At 34.6% G+C, this 7993-nt stretch overlaps 1 long non-coding RNA gene and 1 other non-coding gene across 2 annotated transcripts; one reads left to right on the top strand and one right to left on the bottom strand.

The window, feature by feature from the left end:
* The first annotated feature begins 3076 nt into the window (after positions 1–3076).
* Positions 3077–4095, top strand: LOC145568728 (uncharacterized). Its single transcript, XR_014095910.1, has 2 exons — positions 3077–3331; positions 3882–4095. It is a non-coding gene; the product is annotated as an uncharacterized LOC145568728 (long non-coding RNA).
* Positions 4096–7276: 3181 nt separating this feature from the next.
* LOC145569660 (small nucleolar RNA R71) lies at positions 7277–7383 on the bottom strand. Its single transcript, XR_014096226.1, has one exon. It is a non-coding gene; the product is annotated as a small nucleolar RNA R71 (small nucleolar RNA).
* Between the last annotated feature and the right edge of the window lie 610 nt (positions 7384–7993).

Here is a 7993-nt window from a genome sequence, read left to right as displayed (position 1 = left end):
AAAAAGGTATTGCCACCGGTTAACCGGTGGCAATTATCGCTTCGCGCTATTTTTTTTTTGGTATTATTCATTTTTGCCACCGGTTAACCGGTGGCAATAACATGTACACACAATTTTTTTTTTTTTTTTTTTTTGTCTTTTTTCAAAAAGAAATATAATAGGACAATTAAGTCAAAAAAAAAATTTATAAACATCAAAATATAAACCGAATAATATCAATCCATATAATCGAAAAATGACAACATATAATTTAAAAAAAAAATTTGCAATATAAATCAATATTGTTGAACAATTACAACATATAAATTAAAAAATAAAATTACAATATAAATAAAAAAAAATTACAACATCAAAAAAATATGAAATGCCATATGCATCTAAATCAATATTCCTGCATCTTGATTATTTGATTTAAGATCTAAATCAATATACCTGCATCAATTAAAACCAAAAAAATAAATCAATTAAAATACATAAGCTGCGAATTGAACCCATAACAAGATCAATACTCAGAACAATATGCATGTAAAAAAAAACCCAGAAAAAAGCATGTACCATGTACCCATAAATAAAACCGAATTAAACCCACAACAAGATCGAATTAAAATCAATAAAAATCGAATTAAAACCAATTTTAAAACTCAGAAAATTCGATTGAAAAACCCAGAAAAATTCGATTGAAAAACTAGAAAAAAAAACCTAGAAGAAATCGAATAACATAGATTAAAAACACATATAAACTCAGAAAATTTTAATTTAACTATTCGGAAAAGTTCTATTGAAAAACCCAGAAAAAATTCGATTTAAAAGCCCAATAAAAACCCGGAACACTATGCATGTAAAAAAAAACCCATAAAAAAGCAAACCCAGAACAAGATCGAATTAAAATCATTAAAAATCAAATAAAAACCAATTTTAAAACTCAGAAAATTCGTTTTAAAAACCCGGAAAAATTCGATTGAAAAACTAGAAAAAACCCAGAAGAAATCGAATAACATCAATTAAAAACACATATAAAATCAGAAAATAAGCCCAAAAAAAACCCAAAAGAAATCGAGTAAAATCGAATTAAAATTGATTAAAATCAAACCCTAACCTCGAATAAAATTGGTGGTTTTGATGCAGCGGTGGTAAAATTGGTGGTTTTGATGCGGCAGTGGTCTTGGTGGTGGTGGAAATGAAAGAGAAGATGGAGGCGAGAACGACGCAGATCGATGAGAAAGAGGAGGAGAACTGATGGAGACAAACAGATGAAAGGAGAACGAGAAGGAAGGAGGAGGAAGATGGATCGGAGTGCATCAGAGAGAACGAGAAGGAAGGAGGAGGAGGAGAGAGAAAGGAGGAAGGGAGGAGAGAGAAAGGAGGAAGGAGGAGAGGAGAAACGGCTGAGGGGGTAGGGTTTGGGGAAAGGGGCTGAGTTTTAAAGGCCGTGTTTTTTTTTTTTTTTTTTTTTTTAAATAGAAAAACCACCGGTTTGAACCGGTGGAATTAATATTTTTCCCACCGGTTCGAACCGAACCGGTGACAATACTAATCCCTCAAAATCCCGACCATTTTTACCCTATTTTTGCCACCGGTTTTTGAAAACCGGTGGCCATTGAGCGATGCCTTTTTGCTTTTTTCTACTAGTGTGTGTATGGGGCGTCAGCCTAAAAATAAATTTTCGCTTTTTTTGACACTTTTATGCGTCGAATTAGTTTATCGACAAGAAAAAGCGTCAACAACCACATATGATTTGCATGTGACTCAAGGCAACCCAAAAAGGTCTATACGGAAAATTAAAAAAAAAAAACAGTCAGGAACTGCCTTATACCCACGCGCATTCTCTCTCGCTCTTAGATCTCAGTACTTCAAACAGATTAAACCTAATTGTTCATCATTTTCCTTCATTCTTATACGATCTCAGCGAATTTGGGTGGAAGCCAATTATAATTTCCTTCCTCTCCTTGTTAATTTCTTCCATTTAAGGTAATCTTGTTATTTTCCCTTATCAATTTCATGCATTTTTTTTAAACACCATTTAGATTTGATTTATTATATTTATATGTTGTGAAAAAGCATTTGAATTTTAGAAAGCCATTGTATTAAAATCTAGGGTTTTTTTGTATGTCCTGTTGAGTGAAGGGAATTCAAAATACATTTTTGGTTTTTTGCGCTTTAATTACTGTTGATTTTGGTCCGTCTTAGATTTTCTTGTTTTTTTTCCAATTTGGGCCGAACTGCAATTCTTTGAAAATATACTTTGTGGGTGTTTCAATTTAGGGTTCTAATTGCTTAACATATGTCCGATCATTCTTCCTTAATCCCCCATTTCTATTCTTAAATCTCTATGTTTTGGTTACATATGTTAGCTAATTCGTAGCATTTTGGAATTCTCAGGCATAAAAGAATATTGAGTATAGTGAAAAGGTAGCAAATAACATCTGTTTGTTGCAGAAATGCTTCCAGCTACCTGATATCAAGGATCCAAGGCAGATTTAATTCAGTTGGCTCATGGTTGTTTGTAATGCTGCTTACTAACTAGATTTTCCTGGTTTAGAAGCTTTTAATTGTCAAAGCCAATTTGATGCTTGGTTTAGATTTTGGATTGTACGTGCATGTGATAAGTGACATTTATGTCACTTTTAGGGGTGTTTTTAGAGTCGTTTTTCGGTTTATTTTCCAATAATTTTCCTCGTTTTAATCTTTATTTCTATTATTTTCTTACTCTCGTCTTTTGTCTCTTATTTGAGTGTCACTACTACAAAAATGGCCAAAGAGACCTAAGATAAAAGATCGTTTATTTCAATAACGGGTGTCTTTGTTTCAAGAGACCCAGTATTACAAATAACGGATTTCTTGAAACTTAATGAAGACCCTTTATGAAAGATAACTGGTCTCTCTTAATTTTTTTATTTTTTACATAAAAATGGAGAGACCTGTGTTCTTAAAAAAGCGATCTCTAAACCTAACACCTTAAACCGCCTATTTAAGTTAAGCGGTCTCTTACTTTTTTTTTTCCAACTTTTCACGCTACCCTTTATTTTTTCTTTATCATTTTCTCTTTAATCCCCTTTACCCCAACGGCCCAACCCACTCTTGTATAGATTTTTTTTTATATATCTCTCCTCCTTGAAAACCCCAGCTTGCTTCCAGCCTCCTGCCTTCTTATTCCTCTCCTTCCGCAACAACCTATCCCCTTTGCACTTCCATTACTCTCAGCTCACTCACAATCACACTCACACTCCTTCACCCATTCTCTATCCTCATCCAGCCCTGATACCACCAACATCTTCGCCGCCGCACACATCCCCTGCTCCGAACACTCGATACTTTCTCTTTGGGTTCAAAGGTTTGTTTGTCTCTCCCCCCTCTTCATCTTTTCTTTCCTTATAATTATTTTCTAAATGAGTTGATTTTCGATTTGATATTTGTGGGTACTTTTTCTGAATTTTGTTTTTGTAATTTTGGTGAATTGGTTGTAAATTTTGGAGATTAATTTTATAAGAAAACTCCATTTTCACTTTGAGAAAACTACCAAATGGAAGAGTATATTGAAAGTGAAATTTAGATCTCATTTCATAATTTATTTCATTTATGTCATTAATTAAAGAGGATCAATTTTAGCGAATTTGTTGTATAATTTTTTTTATTTAGTTATGCTTTTTCTTTCATTTTTTGCAAGTTTTTTCAATGATAATCAATTAATCATCAATTCAATTGGGATATGTAGAGTAGTTTTTTTAGGGTACTCCGTCATTAAAATTTTGGGTTTTATATTTGCTTATGAAATTTTGGACTTTTGAAATTGCTTAAGAAATTCTGGATTTGGATCTTATGATGATCTAGTTATATATGTACAATTTTTTTGGGTTATGCTAATTCTTATACGTTAATTGCAGCTTATAATCATATCATTCATATGGATCGATTGATATTCGAAGCTAAAGACAAAGATCTACACGAATGACTTGTTGAAGTTCACGAAGAAGAAGATTAAGGGGTTTTTATTTTTTTTATTTTTTTTTAATTACGGGTTTTGTATAATTTTGTACTCTATATCATGTATAAAATATTTAAGATGATAATTTTACATTTATAAAAATCAGTTAGTTATTTTGATGAAATGTAATTTTAATTTACGTGTTAAAAATTAATTAATTTTTATTTTTATTTTTATATGACACCAAGAGACCTGTGAAGTCATATAAGCGGTCTCTGTTTTCCAAAAACAGAGACTGCCTAAGTTCAATAGGCGGTCTTAGTTTTCCCGAAAGAGAGACTGCCTAACATCAATAATCGGTCTTAGTTTTCTCATTCTAGAGACCGCCTTTCACCAATAAGCGGTCTTAGTTTTTTTATTCTAGGGACCGCTTCTATCAAAGCAGTCTCTTTGCCAAAGACACCGCTTAGCTAGAGACCACCTCTAAATCAGTCTCTTTGGCCTATTTGGACGGGTCTCTTTGGCCTTTTTTGTAGTAGTGTGTTTTGGTAATTTTTAGTGACTTTATTAGTTTAATATCATAATCTATTTATGTTTCCTATTCTCTAATGTTTTAAGTCTTGGTTCTAGTTAATAATAATAATCTTCTCACTTTTCTCCTTCTTTTATTTTCTAGTTTGTTTTCTTTATTTTATTTAATTTCATTTGATTTTATTATTTCTTTAAGTTTTAGTATTTTATTTTACTTTATTATATCTTTATTTTATTTTATTTTATCTCTTGATAATCCACTCGTGTTTTTGTTGTAGGTCGTGTTTGGTGTTCCGGATTTGAGTCAAATGTGTTAATCAAAGTAGCTTTCAAGCCCCAAAGTTGTTGCACCCTAAACATTCACTACACCCTTCACTATCCTACACCACCCCAAAGCAACACACAAACAACTTCCTCCCCTGCTCCGCACTTAACACCAGCTCCCATGCTCCCAATTCCCCACCAAACAACAACAATTAACCACCAAAATCAACATCGATTCGACCCACGCCTACCACCATCTCCTCCACACAAAGCAGCAACTAACCGCAAGAATTTACAACAGCCACCACAACCCGCTGTTCTCACACGAATCGTAACTCACAGCCACCAGCCAACACCAATCACAACTCACAACCGCCCAGAACCACCATCAGCAACCGCCAACAGGCCAGCCGCACTGCAGCAATTCACACTATAAATCAGCCCCAAATTGCTGACACTTGAGAGCAGGCGCTCAGTGATATGTCTATTTTATATAATGATTTACCCTCATCCCTTGGTCATAATTAGGAGTATTTTTGGCTCTTTAAAGCCACTTTTATTACTAATATGTGTTTTTTAGTGTTTTCGTAGTTTTGATAGAGTTTTGTAGGAAATTGCATATTTGGAGCATTTCCCCAGGATTATTTGGAGCAACTACGAGCATTGGAGGAGCACAACCATCTTTCATAGCCCTAGGCCGGTTAGAGTCATCAAACCGGTGATTAAGGGCTCGACATATGAGAAGCCGAGGCATTGGACCGAGTTATCAAGCCCCACGGAGGAAATTTGGACTTGGGCCAAGAAATAGCCCAAGTCGGAAGTCCAAATGGTGCCCAAGTATTCCGCCCGATCGGGCAAGCCCTCGGAACAAAGAAGATGTTACTTTGCCCGAGCTTGCGCCCGACCGGGCGTGAGAGATGCTCATTGAGGACAAAGGCGGGCCTGGCTGGGTGAGATGGCGCCTGACCGGGCGCGTGTTTTAGAGAAGGATTTCAACGTTCTTCACTTAGATTTTAATTAGGATTTTGATGTTTTGAATAAATACGTTTTAATTAGTTTTGATACAATTACCTCTTTCACTAGCTAAATTCTCTCTTAAGGTTAGACTTCTCTCTTGTTTCTCTCTATACAACTCTTGGTTTTAATTCAATTCATTATTTCCGTTAACCTTAGTAACGATTTCTTCCCTTTTAATTTCATTAATTTATTGCTTTTGTTCATCATGTTTCACTTAATTGCTTTGATTAGTTTAGATTTTTATGTGTGAGTAGATTATTTTCTAGGGTTATGTGGATCCATAAATAATATGAAGGGATAATTTATTATTGTTCATTGTCAATGCTTGATTAATTTTCTATTGATTGATTTAATGCTATGCAATTAGATTTGACTTGGTTTAATTATATGAGTTATGCAATATTGATTCGAGATTCGAAAGATGAGAATTGATATGATGTTTAGGCTTAGTTTCAATAGGCAGGTTAATTTACAAATGGTTAAGTTAAGTTTCGAGAGATGCGATTTAATACCGATAAATTAATTTTGTGATTGTAATACGTAGCGAAAGCCCTTTATAATCTGATTAATTGATGCATTGATGATTGATTATTGTGTTTTACCTTGGAATATTATTTATTGGTAAACCTATACCCTAGGCTTTTATTATTTGATTTTTTCCCTAATTTAATCTCTGTAGTTTAATTCTTTTACAACAACAATTTGGTTACTTAATAATTTAGATTATTTTAATTTATTAGGAATAAATTGACTTGTTTCCCTGTGGTTCGACCCTACTTCCCTATCTACTTAGTTAGAGGACTTAGGTAATTACTTTTGATAAGATGATACGACTTTAGCCTGTCAAAATTTGGCGCCATTGCTGGGGAAACAATTTTCTTTTCATTTTTGATTATTTTTGTAGTCTAGATTATTCCCTTTTGTCTCAGAGAACATAAGTTCTTTGAGACAATTCTCATATTTGCTGTTTAGTTCTTTGTTTATGCCCAGGTGTTCTAGATTAGGCTACATCCCATTCGATCCTGAGATCAAGCGCTCTTTTCATAGACAGAAGAATCTTTACAGACAAATACTGGCAAGTTTAGGGGGTGATATTCCCAAGACCCTCCATCTGATTCTAGTGATTCGGAAACTCCTTCAGAATTAGAATCAGAGATAACGACACTTCCACCTCGCAAGCTTAGCGATTATTCGCAGTCGTCCCTGACGGATTTTCCACATCTTACTCTTACTCCAGCTCTTGATGGAGTTCAATTCGAGATCAAACACCATTTTATCACGATGATCGAAAGAAAGCAATTCAGTGGAGCTAAGGGTGAAGATCCTAATCTTCACATTGCAGATTTCTGTCAGTATTGCAATACCATTAGGCAAGTTGGGGTCACGCAAGACCAAATCAGGGAGATTCTTTTTCCCTTTTCTTTATGCGGTAAAGCTAAATTGTGGTATAATGTATTGAATAGAACTGCACTTGATATTAATGACTGGGAAACTCTTACTTTGAATTTCTATAATAAATATTATCCTGTAGAAAGAACAGCTTTATTGAGGAGTGCAATTCAAAACTTTGCCCAAGAGCCAGATGAAACTTTATATGAGGCTTGGGAAAGATTCAAGGATCTGCAGAGAGAGTGCCCCCATCATAATTTAGCACAGTGGCAGTTAATCCAAGCCTTTTACTGGGATTGGAAATTCATCTGGAACAATTTTAGATTCTGCAGCTAATGGTAGATTTATGAATCTAAATGTAGATGATGCAGGTCAAGTTATCAAAGAGATGGCGATTCATAATTCCCAACACAGGAATCCTGGAGGCTTTGCAAACAAAGGCAAACATAATGTCGATTCAGTATCCTTTTTGCAAGCCCAATTAACTTCTATTAGCCAGAAATTAGATAATCTTAGTACTGCTATTCCTACTTCCATAGCTAATGTTTCTGCTGTTAATAATTCTAACGAAGTTCTTTGTGAAAATTGTGGAATTATAGGACATTGGGAGCAAGATTGTAGGAGTAACATGGAGCAAGTTAATGCCTTCCAAACCTATAGGCAAAATAACCCATACTCCAACACTTATAATCCTGGCCTCCGGAACCACCCATATCTTTCCTACCGGAGTATCAATGTGCAAAATCCTCCACCTCCACAACAACCACAACAACCACCACCGCAACAGAAATATTACCATCCTAACTCTGCTTAGAAAACCCAATCGGAAACCCCTCCATCTTCTGATCCTGCTTTGTTTGAAATTAGAGC

This window comes from Chenopodium album, chromosome 11 (assembly GCF_948465745.1).
Source record: "Chenopodium album chromosome 11, dcCheAlbu1.1, whole genome shotgun sequence".
In the NCBI taxonomy this organism is placed as follows: Eukaryota; Viridiplantae; Streptophyta; class Magnoliopsida; order Caryophyllales; family Amaranthaceae; genus Chenopodium; species Chenopodium album.
The sequence above is the reverse complement of the archived record's forward strand: the minus strand, read 5'-3'. Positions and strand labels throughout refer to the sequence as shown.